Here is a 25,961-nt window from a genome sequence, read left to right as displayed (position 1 = left end):
GGCTGTTGTATCTGTAATCCTAGTAACAGGCTCTTGGTGCGGTATAGACTCTGGTCACACTCAGGCTGTTGTATCTGTAATCCTAGTAACAGGCTCTTGGTGCGGTATAGACTCTGGTCACACTCTGGCTGTTGTTTCTGTAATCCTAGTAACAGGCTCTTGGTGCGGTATAGACTCTGGTCACACTCAGGCTGTTGTATCTGTAATACTAGTAACAGGCTCTTGGTGCGGTATAGACTCTGGTCACACTCAGGATGTTGTATCTGTAATCCTAGTAACAGGCTCTTGGTGCGGTATAGATTCTGGTCACACTCAGGCTGTTGTATCTGTAATCCTAGTAACAGGCTCTTGGTGCGGTATAGACTCTGGTCACACTCAGGATGTTGTATCTGTAATCCTAGTAACAGGCTCTTGGTGCGGTATAGACTCTGGTCACACTCAGGATGTTGTATCTGTAATCCTAGTAACAGGCTCTTGGTGCGGTATAGACTCTGGTCACACTCAGGATGTTGTATCTGTAATCCTAGTAACAGGCTCTTGGTGCAGTATAGATTCTGGTCACACTCAGGATGTTGTATCTGTAATCCTAGTAACAGGCTCTTGGTGCGGTATAGACACTGATCACACTCAGGATGTTGTATCAGTAATCCTAGTAACAGGATCTTGGTGCGGTATAGATTCTGGTCACACTCAGGCTGTTGTATCTGTAATACTAGTAACAGGCTCTTGGTGCGGTATAGACTCTGGTCACACTCAGGATGTTGTATCTGTAATCCTAGTAACAGGCTCTTGGTGCAGTATAGATTCTGGTCACACTCAGGATGTTGTATCTGTAATCCTAGTAACAGGCTCTTGGTGCGGTATAGACACTGATCACACTCAGGATGTTGTATCAGTAATCCTAGTAACAGGATCTTGGTGCGGTATAGATTCTGGTCACACTCAGGCTGTTGTATCTGTAATACTAGTAACAGGCTCTTGGTGCGGTATAGACTCTGGTCACACTCAGGATGTTGTATCTGTAATCCTAGTAACAGGCTCTTGGTGCGGTATAGACTCTGGTCACACTCAGGCTGTTGTATCTGTAATCCTAGTAACAGGCTCTTGGTGCGGTATAGACTCTGGTCACACTCAGGATGTTGTATCTGTAATCCTAGTAACAGGCTCTTGGTGCGGTATAGACTCTGGTCACACTCAGGATATTGTATCTGTAATCCTAGTAACAGGCTCTTGGTGCGGTATAGATTCTGGTCACACTCAGGATGTTGTATCTGTAATCCTAGTAACAGGATCTTGGTGCGGTATAGACACTGATCACACTCAGGATGTTGTATCAGTAATACTAGTAACAGGCTCTTGGTGCGGTATAGACTCTGGTCACACTCAGGCTGTTGTATCTGTAATCCTAGTAACAGGCTCTTGGTGCGGTATAGACTCTGGTCACACTCAGGATGTTGTATCTGTAATCCTAGTAACAGGCTCTTGGTGCGGTATAGACTCTGGTCACACTCAGGATATTGTATCTGTAATCCTAGTAACAGGCTCTTGGTGCGGTATAGACTCTGGTCACACTCAGGATGTTGTATCTGTAATCCTAGTAACAGGCTCTTGGTGCAGTATAGATTCTGGTCACACTCAGGATGTTGTATCTGTAATCCTAGTAACAGGCTCTTGGTGCGGTATAGACACTGATCACACTCAGGATGTTGTATCAGTAATCCTAGTAACAGGATCTTGGTGCGGTATAGATTCTGGTCACACTCAGGCTGTTGTATCTGTAATACTAGTAACAGGCTCTTGGTGCGGTATAGACTCTGGTCACACTCAGGATGTTGTATCTGTAATCCTAGTAACAGGCTCTTGGTGCGGTATAGACTCTGGTCACACTCAGGCTGTTGTATCTGTAATCCTAGTAACAGGCTCTTGGTGCGGTATAGACTCTGGTCTCACTCAGGATGTTGTATCTGTAATCCTAGTAACAGGCTCTTGGTGCGGTATAGACTCTGGTCACACTCAGGATATTGTATCTGTAATCCTAGTAACAGGCTCTTGGTGCGGTATAGATTCTGGTCACACTCAGGATGTTGTATCTGTAATCCTAGTAACAGGATCTTGGTGCGGTATAGACACTGATCACACTCAGGATGTTGTATCAGTAATCCTAGTAACAGGATCTTGGTGCGGTATAGACTCTGGTCACACTCAGGCTGTTGTATCTGTAATCCTAGTAACAGGCTCTTGGTGCGGTATAGATTCTGGTCACACTCAGGCTGTTGTATCTGTAATCCTAGTAACAGGATCTTGGTGCGGTATAGACACTGATCACACTCAGGATGTTGTATCAGTAATCCTAGTAACAGGATCTTGGTGCGGTATAGACTCTGGTCACACTCAGGCTGTTGTATCTGTAATCCTAGTAACAGGCTCTTGGTGCGGTATAGACTCTGGTCACACTCAGGATGTTGTATCTGTAATCCTAGTAACAGGCTCTTGGTGCGATATAGACTCTGGTCACACTCAGGATGTTGTATCTGTAATCCTAGTAACAGGATCTTGGTGCGGTATAGATTCTGGTCACACTCAGGATGTTGTATCTGTAATACTAGTAACAGGCTCTTGGTGCGGTATAGATTCTGGTCACACTCAGGCTGTTGTATCTGTAATCCTAGTAACAGGCTCTTGGTGCGGTATAGGCTCTGGTCACACTCAGGCTGTTGTATCTGTAATCCTAGTAACAGGCTCTTGGTGCGGTATAGATTCTGGTCACACTCAGGATGTTGTATCTGTAATCCTAGTAACAGGCTCTTGGTGCGGTATAGACTCTGGTCACACTCAGGATATTGTATCTGTAATCCTAGTAACAGGCTCTTGGTGCAGTATAGATTCTGGTCACACTCAGGATGTAGTATCTGTAATACTAGTAACAGGCTCTTGGTGCGGTATAGACACTGATCACACTCAGGATGTTGTATCAGTAATCCTAGTAACAGGATCTTGGTGCGGTATAGACTCTGGTCACACTCAGGCTGTTGTATCTGTAATCCTAGTAACAAGGTCTTGGTGTGGTATAGACTCTGGTCACACTCAGGATGTTGTATCTGTAATCCTAGTAACAGGCTCTTGGTGCGATATAGACTCTGGTCACACTCAGGATGTTGTATCTGTAATCCTAGTAACAGGATCTTGGTGCGGTATAGATTCTGGTCACACTCAGGATGTTGTATCTGTAATACTAGTAACAGGCTCTTGGTGCGGTATAGATTCTGGTCACACTCAGGCTGTTGTATCTGTAATCCTAGTAACAGGCTCTTGGTGCGGTATAGGCTCTGGTCACACTCAGGCTGTTGTATCTGTAATCCTAGTAACAGGCTCTTGGTGCGGTATAGATTCTGGTCACACTCAGGATGTTGTATCTGTAATCCTAGTAACAGGCTCTTGGTGCGGTATAGACTCTGGTCACACTCAGGATATTGTATCTGTAATCCTAGTAACAGGCTCTTGGTGCAGTATAGATTCTGGTCACACTCAGGATGTTGTATCTGTAATCCTAGTAACAGGCTCTTGGTGCGGTATAGACTCTGGTCACACTCTGGCTGTTGTTTCTGTAATCCTAGTAACAGGCTCTTGGTGCGGTATAGACTCTGGTCACACTCAGGCTGTTGTATCTGTAATACTAGTAACAGGCTCTTGGTGCGGTATAGACTCTGGTCACACTCAGGATGTTGTATCTGTAATCCTAGTAACAGGCTCTTGGTGCGGTATAGATTCTGGTCACACTCAGGCTGTTGTATCTGTAATCCTAGTAACAGGCTCTTGGTGCGGTATAGACTCTGGTCACACTCAGGATGTTGTATCTGTAATCCTAGTAACAGGCTCTTGGTGCGGTATAGACTCTGGTCACACTCAGGCTGTTGTATCTGTAATCCTAGTAACAGGCTCTTGGTACGGTATAGACTCTGGTCACACTCAGGCGGTTGTATCTGTAATCCTAGTAACAGGCTCTTGGTGCGGTATAGACTCTGGTCACACTCAGGATGTTGTTTCTGTAATCCTAGTAACAGGCACTTGGTACGGTATAGACTGTGGTCACACTCAGGTGGTTGTATCTGTAATCCTAGTAACAGACTCTTGATGCGGTATAGACTCTGGTCACACTCAGGATGTTGTATCTGTAATCCTAGTAACAGGCTCTTGGTACGGTATAGACTGTGGTCACACTCAGGCGGTTGTATCTGTAATCCTAGTAACAGGCTCTTGGTGCGGTATAGACTCTGGTCACACTCAGGATGTTGTATCTGTAATCCTAGTAACAGGCTCTTGGTACGGTATAGACTGTGGTCACACTCAGGCGGTTGTATCTGTAATCCTAGTAACAGACTCTTGATGCGGTATAGACTCTGGTCACACTCAGGATGTTGTATCTGTAATCCTAGTAACAGGCTCTTAGTGCGGTATAGACTCTGGTCACACTCAGGTTGTTATATCTGTAATCCTAGTAACAGGCTCTTGGTGCGATATAGATTCTGGTCACACTCAGGATGTTGTATCTGTAATCCTAGTAACAGGCTCTTGGTGCGGTATAGACTCTGGTCACACTCAGGATGTTGTATCTGTAAACCTAGTAACAGGCTCTTGGTGCGGTATAGATTCTGGTCACACTCAGGCTGTTGTATCTGTAATCCTAGTAACAGGCTCTTGGTGCGGTATAGACTCTGGTCACACGCAGGATGTTGTATCTGTAATCCTAGTAACAGGCTCTTGGTACGGTATAGACTGTGGTCACACTCAGGCGGTTGTATCTGTAATCCTAGTAACAGGCTCTTGGTGCGGTATAGACTCTGGTCACACTTAGGTTGTTGTATCTGTAATCCTAGTAACAGGCTCTCGGTGCGGTATAGACTCTGGTCATACTCAGGTTGTTGTATCTGTAATCCTAGTAACAGGCTCTCGGTGTGGTATAGACTCTGGTCACACTCAGGCTGTTGTATCTGTAATCCTAGTAACAGGCTCTTGGTGCGGTATAGACTCTGGTTACACTCAGGCTGTTGTATCTGTAATCCTAGTAACAGGCTCTTTGTGCGGTATATACTCTGGTCACACTCAGGATGTTGTATCTGTAATCCTAGTGTGACAGATCCATCTGTATAGACCTATATTGCTGGTTCGTCTGTTTGCCTTCATTTCGCTGGATTTCCTGTCCGTATGCCCCTGTTCGTGTGTTTCCCCAAATACCGATCGGAACTTCTGAACCGACGGCCACCCAGGAGAGGAGTGTGCTGCTAGCTAACCTAAATGGCCTCATTGTTCACAAAGGACTTGAACTCCTGGTCTAATTCATGCCATTTTGGGATGTTAAATGTCTGTGTATTGAAAAGGGTTGTGACATTGTATGTTTAAATGATGATTCCTGTTCTGTTGTCCCCACATGTGTATTGGTGATTTCCCTCTGTCTTGAGAGATAATGGGATTACTCCTCGGGTGTCTCCAGGGCAGAGAGGAGGAAACCATGATGCATTGTGGGGGATGTATTGTCTCTGTAGTGCTGCATGTCTGTCCTGTGTCACAGTCTCCATTCTGGTCCCCTAGGGGCGTGTACACCAGATGGGGACCTGCATAAAAACGGGCGGGTAGCCCTCAATAAAACATTCCTGTTTGACCTTCAAGACGGAGCCTGGTCTCGTTTGTGGAGGGAATTATTATTGGGACAGCGCTTTCGTTTATTGCTAGCTGTGGAAGGAGTTCGACTGAATTGCTGATGGGGAGTTGCCGCGTTTGTATGATCCATTCGGGAGTTTGACGATCGGCTGGATTAAAAACTGCATTTCTGGAGAAAGGGGATTATTCACTAAACGGGGGCTTCAACTACCTGGCGGTGAGTGTCGTAACAATTGGTGGCAAGCAACGGGATGAATCCCACCGCCCAGAAGGCCAGCTACAAATCCCAGGGTGGAAATGCAGTATGAGGATTTAAGGCGTGCTACCCTTAAAGATATATTGGAACGCAGAGGACGATCAGCGAGTAATCTCAAGAAGAGAGAGATTATTTCTATATTATTGGAGATGGATGCAGCACAGGGAACGGAGAGAGCTAATGTGCCTGGCATACTGGATTTAACACCCGAGGAGGTACAATTTAACCGGGCAGTCCAGATAAGGCTGGCACACCTTGGCCCCAACCCTGCAGCAGATATTGTGGTCCAGGTGCAAGCAGCAGTAGCAGCACAACAGGCGCTCCAGGGAAGAGGAGCTGCAGCAGCAGAGGTACCCCATAATAATATTGGAAGGAGAAAGGTACCTTTTGCTGCATTTAGACATTTTGTGAAAACGGAGGGAGAGATTGACGGGTTCCTGGCCGATTTTGAAAGGCAGTGTGCCTTACACCAGGTACCCGCAGAGGAATGGGTCACTATCCTCTCCGGGAAATTATCCGGCCGGGCCAGTGAGGCTTTTCGGGCCATCCCAGCGGAGGAAATTACAAGTTACCGGGCAGTAAAAGATGCCCTTTTGGCCAGATACGCTGTCACCCCTGAGGTGTACCGGCGGCGATTCCGGGACACTAACAAGCAGGCTGGCGATTCTTATGTGGAGTGGGCATGCAGGGTACACCGCACCGCAGCCCACTGGATGGCAGGGTGCCAAGCAGTAACTGGGGAAGAGGTGCTGTGTAACGGACTGTTTCAGCAGACAAGGGGTTAAAATCCGTTTAGGCGATAAGCCCCTTTCTGAGAGACAGGCACAGCTACTGCAGGATACACCAAACTCCCGAACTGGATACAAAGTAGCCCTCCAAACTGGAACCTCACGAATAGCTGCTAGCAGACGAACAGGAATCAGCTTACACTTCTGGCAATCGGTCTTCTAACAGCATACAGTGAATCCCCCCAATAACGAGACAAGGCTCCGTGTTGAGGGTCAAGCAGTGGTCTGACTGTACTTCACCTACAGCCTCTTTTATTCATAAACCACAAACATAGTACTGCCCACAGGGGTTTGAAATACAACCAATCAGTAATTTACAACACATACAATGATACAACATATCCCCACAATGCATCATGGTCCCCTCCTCTCTGTCCCTGAGACAACCTGAGGAGCAATCCAATTATCTCTGAGGACAAAGGGAGATCGCCAATACACATGTTAGGACAACAGAACAGACATCACCATTTAAACACACAATGGGACAATGGCACAATAGAAACACACCCAGCATTTTCCTCCCAAGCTGACAAGTTACACTTATTATAAATTGTTACAAATTTGTGAGTTTACATTGGCCATACATATAACTTACATCAATTTAAACAGTATAACTTTGGGACAAACCTATCCAAAATTCACTTGAATAGGTTCAGGGGTTTAAAAGTTAGTATATGGCCCATAATCCAGGGGCAAGAGGCCAGCAGCCAGTCCTCTCCAAAACCCAGTGGCGAGGTTGGTTTCGCCACACATCTCCCTCCCCCAGGGAAGACTAACCAGGTACCTGACCTCACGCCGGTCTGTACCTGAGTTAGTCTGGCAGCCCACCCACAACCCAATACTGGACCTGTTGCATTTGGTAGCCTGTCTCTGTCCAGTGAGTCCACCAAGGTTATGTTGGAAGCTGGCACTCCCGGTCTCTGTGTTGCTCCCTGGCTTAGAGTCTGGCTGTTGGAGGGGGAGACTGACTGTCTCTACCCCCTGTGCTGTAAGTGCAGAGACCACGGTCCCATCTGCACTGTTGTGGGGCTTACTGTCTCCCCCTGGTGCGTTAAGCTGCCGCTGGGGAGAGGGGGTAACGAGCTCCTCTCCCATACATACTTCCAGCCGCTGGGGAGGGCGACCGACCGTCTCCGCTCCCAATACAGTGTCCTGCTGTTGGGGAAAGGAGACTGGGCTCTCTATTCCCTGCTGGACACTCTGCCGCTGGGGAAGGGAGACAGGGCTCCCAATTCCCAAAAAATTACTCTGCTGCTGGGGGGCAGGAACAACTCCCTCTGCCCCCTGTAACTCAGCCTGCCGCTGGGAAGGGAGGACGCTGCTCTCCTCTCCCTGCATTTCACACTGCCTTCCCGGCATATCACTCTGCTGCTGGGGGGCAGGAACAACTACCTATGCCCCCTGTAACTCAGCCTGCCGCTGGGGAGGGAGGACGCTGCTCTCCTCTCCCTGCATTTCACACTGCCTTCCCGGCATATCACTCTGCTGCTAGGGGGCAGGAACTACTACCTCTGCCCCCTGTAACTCAGCCTGCCGCTGGGGAGGGAGGACGCTGCTCTCCTCTCCCTGCATTTCACACTGCCGCTGGGGAATGGAGACTGGGCTCCCAATTCCCTGCAGGACCGGTGGAGAGACATCGGTCCCATCTCTACCGGCCACCTGGGGTCCTTCCCAGTAACACTCTACAATATCTGCCCAGCTGAATGGGTCTGGATCTGGGTCTGTCACCTTACCGTCCTGCTGAGCCTTCTCAATGGAGTGGAAGAGATCTCGGTAGTCCTGCTCCAGTTCCCACTCCAGGGTTGCTAGGTGAGCCAGGTCTTGCTCTACCTCATGGGGGTCATCCCACTCATGCCTAGCCTCCCTCTCATAAAAAATGTCCTGAAGTCTGGACTGTGCAGGGCTCCCGAAGTCAGGCTCTGCAAAGGACTCCCATAACAAGCCAGGACCATAAAACTCCTCTCCCTCTCTCTTGTCATGTTCGGCTGTCCAGGGTATATACTGTGCCATATACCACCAAAGCGCCTGGTAGGCATCCTCCAGCCATAGCTCCTGCCATACCCGGTGCTCTAGTTCCTTCACCCATTCCTCCAGGGGCTGCTCTCCCAGGAAGGGCATCCGCAGGGCCACTTGCTTCTGCAACCGCTGCTCTTCACTGGGGAGACTCTCACCCCGCTGGTATTGTACCTTATCCAGGGCCTGGTACCAGATGCCTTTCCTTAATGCATCCCGGCCATCCAGGTCCTCCTCCTCGTATAACACTGCTGGTTCCATCCTGGTGCTTTTAGGGTCGCTGTACTGGGACATGCGTTGCCCTTAAATTGTAGAATCCACAGAAATGGTATCTCCTGTAGCTGTCCTTCTGGCTGTAGGAACGATCCCGCTGTTTGCCACCAATGTAACAGTTCGTTTCCGCAGACAAGGGGTTAAAATCCGTTTAGGCGATAAGCCCCTTTCTGAGAGACAGGCACAGCTACTGCAGGATACACCAAACTCCCGAACTGGATACAAAGTAGCCCTCCAAACTGGAACCTCACGAATAGCTGCTAGCAGATGAACAGGAATCAGCTTACACTTCTGGCAATCGGTCTTCTAACAGCATACAGTGAATCCCCCCAATAACGAGACAAGGCTCCGTGTTGAGGGTCAAGCAGTGGTCTGACTGTACTTCACGTACAGCCTCTTTTATTCATAAACCACAAACATAGTACTGCCCACAGGGGTTTGAAATACAACCAATCAGTAATTTACAACACATACAATGATACAACATATTCCCACAATGCATCATGGTCTCCTCCTCTCTGTCCCGGAGACAACCTGAGGAGCAATCCAATTATCTCTGAGGACAAAGGGAGATCGCCAATACCCATGTGAGGACAACAGAACAGACATCACCATTTAAACACACAATGGGACACTGGCACAATAGAAACACACCCAGCATTTTCCTCCCAAGCTGACAAGTTACACTTATTATAAATTGTTACAACTTTGTGAGTTTACATTGGCCATACATATAACTTACATCAATTTAAACAGTATAACTTGGGGACAAACCTATCCAAAATTCACTTGAATAGGTTCAGGGGTTTAAAAGTTAGTATATGGCCATTATCCAGGGGCAAGAGGCCAGCAGCCAGTCCTCTCCAAAACCCAGTGGCGAGGTTGGTTTCGCCACATGCTGCAGGAATTTTTGTTGGAGCACTGCTTTGATCGGTTACCTGCAGGAGTCAGAGAGTGGGTTAGGGACCGCAAACCCGCTACCTTACCTGAAGCTGCTCGTCTGGCCGATGAATACACAGATGCACGAAGGCTAGACCAGACAGCAGCCAAGGTCCCTAACCGAGTGGAGTACAAACCGGCAGCACCTCCAACCACTACTGTGTATCACCCCCCCAGCGCAACGCACCCCCACAATACCACCAGCGAACAATTATGTTCAGCCAGCTCGGTTCAACGCCCGGGATTACTCTCAGCCTATCCGGTTCTATGGGTGCAAACAGTTGGGGCACAAGAGACCGGAGTGCCCATTGAACAATACCAACCAAGCGCAGTCGTGGAGAAAACCAGCCGGCGGAAATCAGCAGCCACCCCAGCCTTCCGCTCACTGTCTTGAGCAGGAGGAATTTTGGGTTATACTACATGAGGCGGATCCAGTACAAGCAGCCCAGCAGGATAACCGGCAGCAGCACAGGCAGACCGTTAGACTAAATGGCAAAGTGGTCACTGGTCTGAGAGACACCGGAGCCACTATGACCCTGCTCCAAAAGAACCTTCTTTCGGAACACCAACACACTGGAAATACTGTGGCAGTGAGGGTAGCAGGAGGCACCGTGTTCCGTCTACCTGTTGCCCGGGTTCATTTGGATTGGGGAGTGGGCTCTGGACATGTGAATGTGGGGGTTATGAAAGACTTGCCTGCTGATGTCTTGCTCGGGAATGACCTGGCCCCTTTGGTTTCTGCTTATGCTCCAATGGGACCTGCTGATGTCAACCCAGTGACTACCCGGGCCCAGACCCGTGTTGCTGGAACCAGCCCACCTGCCGCTGAGACCCAGGTAAGACCCGATTCCCCGACTGATACCCTAGGACAGACCTTTGCTAGCTGGGATTCCCCAGAGGAGTTTGGGAGGGAAACTCAGGCAGATCCGACTCTCCAGAAGTATAGAGACCGAGGAGATACTGGAGAGGAAGGAGTAGATGGGGAGCGGTATGAATGTGTGGGGGACAGGTTGTATAGGATCCCGAAACCGTCCCAGAAAAGTGTTGCCCATCTGCCGAGTCGACAGCTGGTGGTGCCCGCAAAATACCGGCAGGAGATTCTGCGGATAGGGCATGATGTTCCATTAGCCGGACATCTAGGGTCCCGCCGCACAGCCTAAAGGATCATGCAGAACTTCTTTTGGCCAAATTCTAATCAGGCTGTGCGGATATATTGTAGTACGTGTGACACTTGTCAACGGGTAGGAAAGCGGGGGGACCACCCAAGAGCTAGGCTTATGTCTATGCCTATCATTGGGGAGCCCTTTGCCCGCATAGCCGTTGACATTGTGGGTCCACTGGCCAGGGCTAGTCCATCCGGTAAGAAGTATATTCTCACCGTGGTGGACTATGCCACTCGCTATCCAGAGGCAGTAGCGCTGTCTAATATTGAGGCAGAGACAGTTGCTGATGCCCTGGTTAGGATTTTTACTAGGGTCGGGTTCCCTAAGGAGATTCTCTCTGACCAGGGAACCCAATTTACCGCTGTGCTCACCCAGCAACTGTGGAGGGTGTGCGGCATTAAACCGATACTTAGTTCCCCGTACCATCCACAGACTAACGGCCTCTGCGAGCGATTTAATGGCACCCTCAAACAGATGTTGAGGACCTTTTCTGACACTTGCAGAGACTGGGAGCGATTCCTGCCTCATCTGTTGTTTTCTTACAGAGAGGTGCCCCAGGAATCTACTGGATTCTCCCCCTTTGAGTTGCTCTATGGGAGGAGGGTCCGCGGACCCCTATATCTCATTAGAGGCCACTGGGAGGGGGAGACAGAGCAGGAAGGGACCCCCATAGTACCGTATGTCCTGGAACTCCGGGACCGCATGGAGAAACTGTCCCTGATGGTAAGAGAGAATCTCCAGGTGGCCCAGGGGAGACAGAAGAGATGGTACGATCGGGGTGCCCGGCAGCGAGTCTTCCAGGTTGGGCAGAAATTGCTAGTGCACAAACCTGTGAAGGCGAACAAGATGCAAGCATCTTGGCAGGGCCGGTAAAAGGTGTTAGCTCAGGTGTGTGATACTATCTACCTTATAGCCAGCTGTTCAGATGAAAGGATCCAGCGATCCTTTCATGTGAACATGCTAAAGGAGTATCAGGAGAGACCGGAGGATGTCGCTGCAGTATGTGCCCCTGCTGCAGACGATACAGAGAGTTTACCCTTACCCGATTTGTTAGAGAGGGACTCCCAGACTGACCTTACTAGTCTTGTACAACTAGGGGATAGATTAAGCCCCACAGAGAAGGGACAGGCAAGACAGCTTCTGTGGGAGAAGCAGGGGATGTTCTCCCAAGAGCCTGGCTACACTACCCTAACTGTACATAAGGTAGAGACCCCTGGACAGAACCCCCTGCGACAGCCCCCTTACCGTATCCCTGAAGAAGTCCGAGAAGGAATGCGGAAGGAGATACAGGAGATGACCCAGCTTGGGGTCATCGAACACTCCGATAGCCCTTGGGCTTCGCCTGTAGTCCTGGTGCCTAATAAAGATGGGACCACCCGGTTCTGTGTAGACTACAGGCGGCTCAATGAGCGGACCACCACTGATGCCTACCCGATGCCCCGGGTAGACGAATTATTAGATCGTATTGCATGGGGACACTATCTGACCACTATAGACCTGTGTAAAGGCTATTGGCAGATTCCCCTGGCCGAGGATGCTATCCCCAAGTTGGCCTTCCTCACCCCATTTGGCTTGTACCAATTTAAGGTCATGCCATTTGGGATGAAGAATGCCCCGGCTACCTTTCAGCGTATGGTGGATAGACTTCTCGATGGATTCCAGGAATTTGCTTGTGCATACCTGGATGACATTGCGATCTACAGTGGGTCCTGGGAGGAACACCTAGTACATGTAGGGGTAGTTTTGGACAAAATTCGGGCTGCTGGCCTGACATTGAAGCCAGAGAAGTGCCATCTAGGCATGGCTGAAGTGCAATACCTGGGTCACAGAGTGGGGTGTGGGAGCCAGAGACCGGAGCCGGCTAAGATAGAGGCAGTAGCTAACTGGCCCACACCTATCACTAAGACCCAGGTGTTAGCCTTCCTAGGGACAGCAGGGTATTACAGACGCTTTGTCCCAGACTACAGCACTATTGCTAAGCCCCTGACTGACCTGACCAAGAAGAATCTCCCTAAGCAGGTCCTGTGGTCTCCGGCTTGTGAAGCTGCGTTTCAAGCACTCAAACAGGCTCTTGTAAATGCCCCTGTCCTGGCTGCCCCAGTCCCTAACAAATGTTTTCTCGTCCATACAGATGCTTCCATGTATGGACTGGGGGCTGTGCTGAGCCAGGTCGGGGAAGATGGAAGAGAGCACCCTGTCGCATATCTCAGTAGAAAGCTGTTACCCCGAGAAGTGAGTTATGCGGCAGTGGAGAAGGAATGCTTGGCCCTGGTCTGGGCATTGAAAAAGTTAAGCCCTTATTTGTATGGACAGGAATTTTCCCTTGTGACGGACCACAATCCCCTTGTCTGGCTTAACCGGGTCTCAGGAGACAATGGTAGACTGCTGCGGTGGAGTTTAGCTTTACAACCGTATAACTTCACCATCAGCTACCGACCCGGTAAGCAGAATGGGAATGCAGATGGATTGTCCCGGCAAACCGACGTTCTTGCTACCTCCTAGTCCGGTCATTCCCAAATTGACCCGCTAAAGGGTCAAGCCGGGTCTGCCGGAGTGTCCCACAAGGGGGGAGCCGTGTGACAGATCCATCTGTATAGACCTATATTGCTGGTTCGTCTGTTTGCCTTCATTTCGCTGGATTTCCTGTTCGTATGCCCCTGTTCGTGTGTTTCCCCAAATACCGATTGGAACTACTGAACGGACGGCCACCCAGGAGAGGAGTGTGCTGCTAGTTAACCTAAATGGCCTCATTGTTCACAAAGGACTTGAACTAACTTGAACTCCTGGTCTAATTCGTGCCATTTTGGGATGTTAAATGTCTGTGTATTGAAAAGGGTTGTGATATTGTATGTTTAAATGGTGATTTCTGTTCTGTTGTCCCCACATGTGTATTGGTGATTTCCCTCTGTCTTGAGAGACAATTGGATTACTCCTCGGGTGTCTCCAGGGCAGAGAGGAGGAAACCATGATGTATTGTGGGGGATGTATTGTCTCTGTAGTGCTGCATGTCTGTCCTGTGTCACAGTCTCCATTCTGGTCCCCTAGGGGCGTGTACACCAGATGGGGACCTGCATAAATACGGGCGGGTAGCCCTCAATAAAACATTCCTGTTTGACCTTCAAGACGGAGCTTGGTATCATTTGTGGAGGGATTTATTATTGGGACAGCGCTTTCGTTTATTGCTAGCTGTGGAAGGAGTTCGACTGAATTGCTGATCGGGAGTTGCCGCGTTCGTATGCTTCATTCGGGAGTTTGACGATCGGCTGGATTAAAAACTGCATTTCTGGAGAAAGGGGATTATTCACTAAACGGCAGCTTCATCTCTCTGGCGGTGAGTGTCGTAACATATTTCAACCCAGAACAAAAACTGTGCTTTGACGGACACAATATAACTTGACCAGCTACAGCAATAACCACAGATTTAGCGGAATATAAATTTGAGGCCTATTATTTAGGCGCTGGGTGACAGGTATACGTTTACAGACAGAATTAGACTTGGATATGCACAGTAGCGTGTCTGTGAAGTTATTGAAAATGACCCTATCAGCACCTTGAATCTAATATACCCTTTTATGGATAGATTTAAAGTAGGCCTGATACAGCAGAAACCACTAATTTAGGAAATTGCTAAGTTGGGAATTGTATTTCAACCCAGAACAAAAACTGTGCTTCGACGGACACAAAATAACTTGACCAGCTACAGCAATAACCACAGATTTAGCTGAATAAAAATTTAAGGCCTATTATTTAGGCGCTGGGTGACAGGTATACGTTTACAGACAGAATTAGACTTGGATCTGCACAGTAGCGTGTGTGTGAAGTTATTGAGAATGACCCCTATCAGCACCTTAAATCTAATATACCCTTTTAATGAATAGATTTAAAGTAGCCCTGATACAGCAGAAACCACTAATTTAGGAAATTGCTAAGTTGGGAATTGTATTTCAACCCAGAACAAAAATATATCCTTTGCCAGACAGCAGACAGTATTACAATTGGCTGGCCACAGCTGAAACACCAGATTTAGGGTACTGCTATTTTGGCAATTGTATTTCACCCCTCAATAAAATAGCAAGCACAGCCAAGCCCCTGATGTAGGATATAGCAAAAAAATAACCACTCTATTGATGGTTAAATGGACTTGGTGACAGCTTGCCCCTGATGTAGGATATAGCAAAAAAATAACCACACTATTGATGGTTAAATGGACTTGGTGGCAGCTTGCCCCTGATGTAGGATATAGCCAAAAAATAACCACACTATTGATGGTTAAATGGACTTGGTGACAGCTTGCCCCTGATGTAGGATATAGCAAAAAAATAACCACACTATTGATGCTTAAATGGACATGGTGGCAGCTTGCCCCTGATGTAGGATATAGCCAAAAAATAACAACACTATTGATGGTTAAATGGACTTGGTGGCAGCTTGCCCCTGATGTAGGATATAGCCAAAAAATAACCACACTATTGATGGTTAAATGGACTTGGTGACAGCTTGCCCCTGATGTAGGATATAGCAAAAAAATAACCACACTATTGATGGTTAAATGGACTTGGTGGCAGCTTGCCCCTGATGTAGGATATAGCCAAAAAATAACCACACTATTGATGGTCAAATGGACTTGGTGGCAGCTTGCCTCTGATGTAGGATATAGCAAAAAAATAACCACACTATTGATGGTTAAATGGACTTGGTGACAGCTTGCCTCTGATGTAGGATATAGCCAAAAAATAACCACACTATTGATGGTTAAATGGACTTGGTGACAGCTTGCCCCTGATGTAGGATATAGCAAAAAAATAACCACACTATTGATGCTTAAATGGACTTGGTGGCAGCTTGCCCCTGATGTAGGATATAGCAAAAAAATAACCACACTATTGATGGTTAAATGGACTTGGTGACAGCTTGCCTCTGATGTAGGATATAGCAAAAAAATAACCACACTATTGATGGTTAAATGGACTTGGTGGCAGCTTGCCCCTGATGTAGGATATAGCCAAAAAATAACCACACTATTGATGGTTAAATGGACTTGGTGGCAGCTTGCCCCTGATGTAGGATATAGCTAAAAAATAACCACACTATTGATGGTTAAATGGACTTGGTGGCAGCTTGCCCCTGATGTAGGATATAGCAAAAAAATAACCACACTATTGATGGTTAAATGGACTTGGTGGCAGCTTGCCCCTGATGTAGGATATAGCAAAAAAATAACCACACTATTGATGGTTAAATGGACTTGGTGACAGCTTGCCTCTGATGTAGGATATAGCAAAAAAATAACCACACTATTGATGGTTAAATGGACTTGGTGGCAGCTTGCCCCTGATGTAGGATATAGCCAAAAAATAACCACACTATTGATGGTCAAATGGACTTGGTGGCAGCTTGCCTCTGATGTAGGATATAGCAAAAAAATAACCACACTATTGATGGTTAAATGGACTTGGTGACAGCTTGCCTCTGATGTAGGATATAGCCAAAAAATAACCACACTATTGATGGTTAAATGGACTTGGTGACAGCTTGCCCCTGATGTAGGATATAGCAAAAAAATAACCACACTATTGATGCTTAAATGGACTTGGTGGCAGCTTGCCCCTGATGTAGGATATAGCAAAAAAATAACCACACTATTGATGGTTAAATGGACTTGGTGACAGCTTGCCTCTGATGTAGGATATAGCAAAAAAATAACCACACTATTGATGGTTAAATGGACTTGGTGGCAGCTTGCCCCTGATGTAGGATATAGCCAAAAAATAACCACACTATTGATGGTTAAATGGACTTGGTGGCAGCTTGCCCCTGATGTAGGATATAGCTAAAAAATAACCACACTATTGATGGTTAAATGGACTTGGTGGCAGCTTGCCCCTGATGTAGGATATAGCAAAAAAATAACCACACTATTGATGGTTAAATGGACTTGGTGGCAGCTTGCCCCTGATGTAGGATATAGCCAAAAAATAACCACACTATTGATGGTCAAATGGACTTGGTGGCAGCTTGCCCCTGATGTAGGATATAGCAAAAAAATAACCACACTATTGATGGTTAAATGGACTTGGTGGCAGCTTGCCCCTGATGTAGGATATAGCCAAAAAATAACCACACTATTGATGGTCAAATGGACTTGGTGGCAGCTTGCCTCTGATGTAGGATATAGCAAAAAAATAACCACACTATTGATGGTTAAATGGACTTGGTGACAGCTTGCCTCTGATGTAGGATATAGCCAAAAAATAACCACACTATTGATGGTTAAATGGACTTGGTGACAGCTTGCCCCTGATGTAGGATATAGCAAAAAAATAACCACACTATTGATGCTTAAATGGACTTGGTGGCAGCTTGCCCCTGATGTAGGATATAGCAAAAAAATAACCACACTATTTATGGTTAAATGGACTTGGTGACAGCTTGCCTCTGATGTAGGATATAGCAAAAAAATAACCACACTATTGATGGTTAAATGGACTTGGTGGCAGCTTGCCCCTGATGTAGGATATAGCCAAAAAATAACCACACTATTGATGGTTAAATGGACTTGGTGGCAGCTTGCCCCTGATGTAGGATATAGCTAAAAAATAACCACACTATTGATGGTTAAATGGACTTGGTGGCAGCTTGCCCCTGATGTAGGATATAGCAAAAAAATAACCACACTATTGATGGTTAAATGGACTTGGTGGCAGCTTGTGCCACAAAATGGCCTCCGATCACCCCAGAAAAAAGTGACTGAAAAACGCTCTGGGCAGCCTAAAAACAGTGAGCAATTGAATAGCAGCAGTTCAATGATCCACAGGTGTAGATCGATCACTGACTTAAGTGTTTTGGAGGAGTTAATCACTGCCTAATCTCGCCCTAACGTCGCAGCTGCAACCTCTCCCTACACTAAGCACAGCAGAGTGACGTGCGGCGCTACGTGACTCCAGCTTAAATAGAGGCTGGGTCACATGCTGCACTGGCCAATCACAGCCATGCCAATAGTAGGCATGGCTGTGATGGCCTCGTGGGGCAAGTAGTATGACGCTTGTTGATTGGCTGCTTTGCAGCCTTTCAAAAAGCGCCAAGAAAACGACGAACACCGAACCTGAACCCAGACTTTTACTAAAATTAAACTACAAAATTCGGTAAGAACCCGAACTGCACAGTTCGGGTTCGCTCATCCCTACTTATAACCCCACTTAAGAGATATCACCTCTTTCCTAGACCACCATCTTCAAATAGGGACTATTGACAAAGCAACATACACGTACCTACTCAACGAAAAACCCATTCTACCAGTATTTTATACATTACCCAAAATTCACAAAAACCTAACCCATCCACCGGGAAGACCAATTGTTGTCTCCACAGATTCTTTACTCCCACCTTTATCTATATTTTTGGAGAAAATACTAACTCCCCTAATCAAAGAAACACGTTCCTTCCTTTTAGATAGATCCCACTTTCTGTCTTTACTGAGGCATAAAACATTGTTTCATTGGTCAAAAAGGAAAAAGAGATAAGAGAAACAGAGATAACACTCTTAACATCTGCACAGTGGGTACCACTTTGGAATGTGAACTAATGTAAACATCTAACTATCCGCCATCTTGTAATGGCTTCTATTCTAACAATAATACCGCATACGTCATATGTGACACTTCAAAGAGTTGCTTCTCTATAGGCAGTGAATACTATATATCATCAAGTCATATGATTGGATGATGCATTCTTCCACACTCTATATACCTCCCTTGGGACACCTGTAGAAAGATGAGAAACCAGACATTGCCCACAGCACAGCTCTTTGCCCCCCCTCTCTTCTCCAGTCTTGAAACAAAGAGAGGGGTGGGAGGCACTTGGAAAAGAAAAAGTTAACTCATTACAGTCCTAGATATACAAAAAATATAGAATAAAATTCACACATCTTTAACAGTCCCCCCTTGAATTTCATTCTCTCCCTAAACCTAAACATCTGTCCCAATGCTCCGCCTCCTCTTCACCAGCTTCCACGACAAGCCATTTCTAGCGAACAACCTCCCGTGACACTGGATTTCAGCACGAGGAAGTCAGATGATCTTTCGCTAACCGGCGTTGACATTATATGGGGGACTGGAGGACATCAGTGCGCCTGATTTTCTGGATCGAAGTCTTCATACAATTCTCCCATCATCATCTCTGGTGTGGCCTCATCAACTGCCTTGTTGAACAATTTCTTTACACAGGGAATAATACAGCAGATAATTAGAACACGCAAAATCAAAACAACGATGATGATGATACCAATTTGCAACAACATCTGCTTCCAATTTTTGAGCCAGTTCTCTAGCCCTTCTGCCCATGAATTGTCTATTCCTGAATTTCTTTTTAATTCTTCAGATAGGGAGGTCAATCCCTTTAAAGCACTCATGACCTGCCCATTGGACCCTAGATTATCGGGTATGACAGTACAGCAGGATTCTCCTTTTATTTTGCAAACTCCTCCTTTCTCTGCCAGCAACATGTCCAAAGCCATTCTGTTCTGGAATGTCATAGTACTGGTGGGACCCAATTGTTCTATTATACCTTTTAGGGCATCCCGAGTGTAATTCACAAAGCGTTGCTGGTTATAGTAGATATAATTTATCCAATCCACATTTTTGTTTACCACAATTATTGGGAATATAGATTCAAATCCTGCTGCAACTTGATTTTGTGCCTTAAATTCATCAGGGACCCCCCTCGGGACTCCAATAGCATCTATATATACATGGGCGTCCAAACTACCACCTGGAATAGTCTCCCGTTTTTCCCTCGTCTCTATGTGCCCCTGGGATCTTGGAGACTGCTGTATATGACTTACAACCTTCTTCCAATCAGGGATATCGAAAATATGGAAGGGCATCAATACCATGGCTAATGCACACTGACCATGCCATTGTACCTCGATTTTTGTTCTCAATTTCATGTCTGCACATATCCATATTATATCTCCTAGAGCCTGGGTTTGATTTACCAAATGGATTTTATACTCCTGTCCAGTGGTATCTACTATCTCACCACAATATCCTTCTGGGAATTTTCCCATCTCCTTTCCTTCCTTACCCTCTATCTCCAAACAAGTGTAGTTGCCCTTGTATATAGTAATACCACTTATCTTGGGGCCTTCATTAAGAAGAGGGTACTGGTTTTTCCATCGTTTACAGGCTATCTCTTTAGATGTGGAGTTGGTGTATAGGCCAAGGAAACAGGTGAAATGATCTTGAGGGAGATGCAGAGGAACGGTACCTAGGTGGGGCCGGGCTGCAGCACAAGCTATGCACGCACTCCTATTGGCCTGGGCTGTAGTATATCTCACCCAATCAAGCCACACATTACGATCTGCAAAGCCAGTTTCTGTGACTAATGTTTCTTTCACTGTATAGGGTTTCCTTCCCTCCTGACTGCGAGCAAGGGGCAGTAAGGGGTTTCCAGGGGTTGGAGTGGGGCCAATGAACCTACTTGCCAAATCCTTTAGGTAGAACTGCCCCCAAGGTGCATAGTTTCTATAATTTGACGGGTATCTTCTGAGTACGTACATGCCCAGATCTGTCCTTTGTGGGTTCTGCAATGCTAGGGTCAGGGGGTAACATTTTTGGGGACCCTTGCAAGTTATAGTATTTGGATATAGCTGACAACCACTGGGCCGAGTTTTCCCCACATTTCTGTCAAATAAACGCATTCTATGTATCAGGATCTTTCCCTGTTTATCCTTATTTTTTAAAGCCTTTTGGGGCCTATATCCCCAATCTTCCCCTGTGTTAGTGATGACATTAGACCAGGAGGAACAGTAAGAGTTACCTGCTTCAGTAACACAAATATAGTATTGGAACAGTTTATACTCCTGTATTGTCATCAAATCATAACATCTGGAATCAGCAACATCATAGTAATCAAAGTCATATACTTGAAGTTCTTTGGTTAAGTTGACCCAGAAGACCAAAGGACTTCTGTCTGAATGTGATTCCCAATAATGACATTTCAGCGGAGGTTTTGGGCACACATCTTTGTAGAAACATTTGTCTGAGCTTACATAACCCCCCATATGATGAATAGAATGAAAAGGATATCATCATTGTTCAGGAGGTGGGTCAAGATTCGCGATTCTTTTACAGTGGGATGCGTGTATCCAAGTCTTTTTTCCCTCTAGTTTCACTGAGGTAGCTGTGGTGAGCAGTACTTGGTAAGGCCCCTCAAATCTGGGTTCCAGTGTCTTTCTGACGTGTTTCTTTACCAGGACCCAGTCCCCGGGCTGCAACTTGTGACTTCCAGGAATCTGTTCAGGATCTGGAATTGAAGAAAAAACTTGAAAATGTAGATCAGTCAAATGTTTACATACAGCAATCACATAATCAGCTAGACAGTCATACTGTAATGCAAGCTGTTCTGGAAAACACTGTCCTAGCTTAGGGGCACTACCAAATAGGATTTCAAAGGGGGATAGTTTCTCTTTTCCCCTGGGAGTATGGCGAACACTGGCCAGGGCAATTGGAAGGGTTTCTGGCCATGGTCTGCCAGTCTCTTGGGCCATCTTCAGCATCTTTAGTTTCAGAGTGCCGTTTATTCTCTCTACTTTTCCGCTGCTTTGTGGTCGGTATGGTGTATGAAAGGCCAAGTGCGTTCCCAGAGCTGTCCATATTTCCTCTGCAATGTCCGCAGTGAAAGCAGTCCCTTGATCACTCTCGATCACTTCAGGTACACCGAACCGGCAAACCACTTCGTTCAACAACTTCTTCACAGTAGTTTTCGCTGTCTGGTTCTTCACGGGGTAGGCTTCTGGCCATCCAGAGAACATGTCTACAACCACCAAAGCATAATGGAACCCCTGTGCAGGGGGCATTTGGATGTGGTCGATTTGGATCCTTTGGAAAGGGTACAAGGGTTTTGCTAGGCACTTTGTGGGAACCTTCTCCAGCTTCCCTGGATTGCACTTGGCACAGACCATGCAGCTGTTCACATATCGAGAGGTGTAAGTGGAGATGGCGGGTGCAAACCATATGGAGGATATGAGATTGTTCATGGCTGTCTTCCCTAGATGTGTGGGTCCATGGGCCCAACAGACTACATTTGGATATAAACTTCTCGGTAGGCACAGGAGGTGGCCCAATCTCCATATTCGATCTTCATCTGGGCCAGCATCTTTCCGAGCCCACACCTCATACTCATCATCTGTAGCCTCACGTTGTCTGTCTGCCAAGATCTCCTTAGTAAGGAAGAATCCCTTTGGAATTCCACTTTCTTTCCTGGCCACTTTACCCGGAGCTTAAGCCATTATGGTGCTGAGATCCTTCATTTCCCTCACTGCCGCTTCTTTAGCTGCCTTGTCTGCTAGAGCATTCCCCTGGGCCTCTGGAGTTTCCGATTTTGAATGTGCTTTGATCTTCAAAATTGCAGCTTGTATGGGGAGGCTCAGAGCTTCCATCAGGGCCTGCACAGCTTCCGCATTCTTCACAGGTGTGCCTCCTGCTGTCAGAAACTTCCTGCTTTTCCATATTGGTCCAAAGTTATGGGCTACTCCAAAAGCATAACGTGAATCAGTATAGATGTTTTCAGTTTTTCCTTCTGCCATCTTGCAAGCTTCAGTCAGAGCTATTAATTCAGCCTCCTGTGCTGATTTATCCGGTGGAAGGGGTTGTTGCTGTAATACTGTTTCCATTGAGGTAACTGCATATCCTGTGTGGAATTTTCCTGTTTCATCTGCGTATCTAGATCCATACACAAACAGTGTCAAGTCCGGGTCCAGAATAGGAGTTTCTTTGATGTTCCATAAGGGCTCAGTTTCCTGTTCAATTAATTGTAGGCAGTCATGGGCTTCCCCGTTATAAAACTCATCATCTGAGTATGTGGCATCAATGTTGTCGTCCTTCCCTTCTTGAGACCCCCCTTGAGGGAAAGGAAGGAGTAAAGCTGGATTGAGGACATGGCATCTGCCGATAGTGACCGTATCCAGAAGTAAGAGAGAACACTGCATTCTGAGATGTCTAGCTGCAGACAAGTGTTTTGGCTGAGTCTGCTGAAGGATGGCTGATATGTCATGAGGGGCCAGGATTTGAAGTGAATGACCCAGGACAACATCAGCCGTTTTGTCCAATAGCAAGTGACATGCATGAATGGCTCGGATACATGATGGACTTCCTCTGGCCACTGGGTCAAGTCTGGCCGAGTAGTAGCCCAGAGGGCGACTGCGGCCTCCATGTAGTTGGGTTAGCACACCTGTGGCATATCCTTGACGTTCCATGACGTAGAGTCTGAATGGTAAGTTGTAGTTCGGGAGGCCCAAGGCTGGAGAGGATATGACTGCTTGTTTTAATAGTTCAAAGCATTGTTTGGCCTTAGAGGTGAGGTAGAAAGGCTGAGTAGGAACATAATCATACAAGGGCTGCATGAGGATTGAAGCATCCAGAATCCATGGTCGACAGTATGAGATGAGTCCTAGAAAGGCTTGAAGTTGTTTTGATGTTGTAGGCTCAGTCATCTTCAGTATTAAATGTTTTTTTTTGTGATTTCTTCATTGACACAATTATTCAACCCCTTAAAGACTACCACTCTTAAGAACAGAGGTTCATTCAAGTGTTTTCGATCAGGTATTGAAAACACCTGTGGATGTCAAGGAGCAGCAATCAAGCAGAATAAGCACCAATTAGGCCGATGTAAAAGGACTGTGATACTCAGCTCCTTCTAGACATTTACTGGTGTGTTTACAAACATGGTGAAGTCAAGAGAATGGTCCAGGAAGACAAGAGAAGAGGTGATTTCTCTTCACAGGAAGGGCAATGGCTATAAGAAGATTGCAAAGGTATCATGCAATCAAAAAGATAGGGGCACATCCAAAAATAAAAAAGAGTGCCGGCTCACGGTATGTAATACACAATATGTCAAGGAAGAAAAAGAATACCGAAACACGAGCCGCACATCTACAAAATTACAAATTTATTTAAGGAAACAGACACAACATAAAGTAAGTTAAAATCGTTGTATACAACAGATCTGGGCCATGTGAGCCGTGTGTCGGCACATGCCCATCTAATTCACCACAAATTCATGGACAGACCCCCACATCCATAAGCATGTAGCAATATAAAGTGCATGAAATCCATCAACAATAAATAAGACTCAAATACTTATCATAAAAATGGCATGATGGGGGGGCATGCGTGGTGGTCAGAAGAAAAGCCCAACGCGTATCACCAGACTTGCTGGCTTTCTCAGGAGTGCCTGATCCCTAGTAGCCAATAATCAAGTATATATGTGCTGAGTAATCAGATAATGATACATTTTACCTGCGTCCTGGTCCCAGATGGAAAGAGGGGGCGGTGACCACCTCATTAGCATAGAGGAACAGAGAGGCGCATGAGAAGACCTCACATAATATATATGTGGAGCGAATGTAAAAAGCGAACGGCGTCCGGATATGCCGTCCGCGCATGCGCCTACCCGAGCCGGCCCGCGCTGCGTTCCAAAGACCGGATATAGCAGCACGCGTTTTTTTTTTTCTCTCTACTTAGAATCCAATATGGATCCTATTGATGCTTTGGCAGAACAGCTTCAAAGCCTGTCTTTGGAGGTGGCAGGATTGAAGGCGTCTGTTCTCCAACAACAGCAGCAAATGCAGCAGATTGCACCCCCAGCGGTTGCTATGGGTAACCAGGTTGTCACTGAACCCAAGGTTGCTCTTCCCGACAGATTTTATGGGGGAAGGGACAAATTTGCGACGTTCCGTGAGGCCTGCAAATTATATTTTAAGTTGCGCCCTTACTCCTCAGGTCATGAAGAACAGCGGGTAGGGATTGTCATTTCCCTGCTTCAGGGGGATCCGCAATCCTGGGCGTTCTCGTTACCCCCTGGTTCTCAGGCTCTTCGGTCAGTGGAGGGATTTTTTGGGGCTTTGGGTCTCATATATGATGACCCTGACCGAGTCGCCCTGGCTGAGTCGAAGTTACGGAGACTCCTACAGGGAGATCGGTCAGCAGAGGAATATTGCTCAGAGTTCCGTAGGTGGGCTACGGATACTCAGTGGAACGACCCGGCTCTCAGGAGTCAGTTCTGCTCTGGGTTATCTGAAAGGGTTAAGGATGCACTGGCGCTGTATGAGACCCCCCTTTCCCTTGATGCTGTTATGTCCCTCTCTATCAGAATAGATAGACGTCTTAGGGAGAGATCGAAAATTCCGGAGCAATTGATTACCTCTCCCAAGCAACAGTCAGCCTGTACTGACTTAGATGAGCCTATGCAGCTAGGCGGAACTTCTCGTCAGGTCCGTCCTCCCGAGGTTCGCCGTAGGGGGGGGGCTTGTTTTTTCTGTGGGGGGAGGGGTCATTTCATTAATGTCTGTCCCTCCTTTCTCAAAAACAAAAGACCGTCGGAAAACTACTAACCCCGGGCTGTGCGGAGGATGTCAGCCGGGGGGTATACGTTTCCTCCATACGAACATCTCAATTTGTGTTACCAGCGGTTGTTGTTTTTGGTGTTAAGACGGAGTCTATTTCTGTTTTTCTAGACAGTGGAGCAGGGGTAAACTTGATTGATGCCCATTTTGCCCGCACTATGGGTTTGTCTCTCAGTACGCTGCAGAGACCTATTCCCGTATTCGCTATAGATTCGGCTCCTCTGTCTCAGAGAAACCTCACCCACATTGTTCGTAATTTACACCTTCGGGTAGGGGACCACCATAATGAGTGTCTTTCATGTTACGTTTTGGAGGGCCTTCCCTCTCCGGTGGTATTGGGTCTTCCCTGGTTGATAGCGCACAATCCAGTGGTGGATTGGCAGGCCAGGGAGATATTGGAGTGGAGTGAGCATTGCAGAGAGAATTGCTTAAATAACAATTGCTTAATCGCCTCCATAGCTTCCCTACCTACA

The 25,961-nt window shown here is 46.9% G+C and overlaps 1 protein-coding gene across 1 annotated transcript in view; it reads right to left on the bottom strand.

The window, feature by feature from the left end:
- LOC121001655 (NXPE family member 3-like) overlaps positions 1-25,961 on the bottom strand; it is a gene marked incomplete at its 5' end in the record, with an annotated part of 189,723 nt that overhangs the window by 28,087 nt on the left and 135,675 nt on the right. The gene's annotated exons all lie outside the window — the stretch shown is intronic.

This window comes from Bufo bufo, chromosome 5 (genome assembly GCF_905171765.1).
Source record: "Bufo bufo chromosome 5, aBufBuf1.1, whole genome shotgun sequence".
NCBI lineage: Eukaryota > Metazoa > Chordata > Amphibia > Anura > Bufonidae > Bufo > Bufo bufo.
Note: the sequence above shows the minus strand (reverse complement) of the source record. Positions and strands in the feature narration are given on the sequence as shown.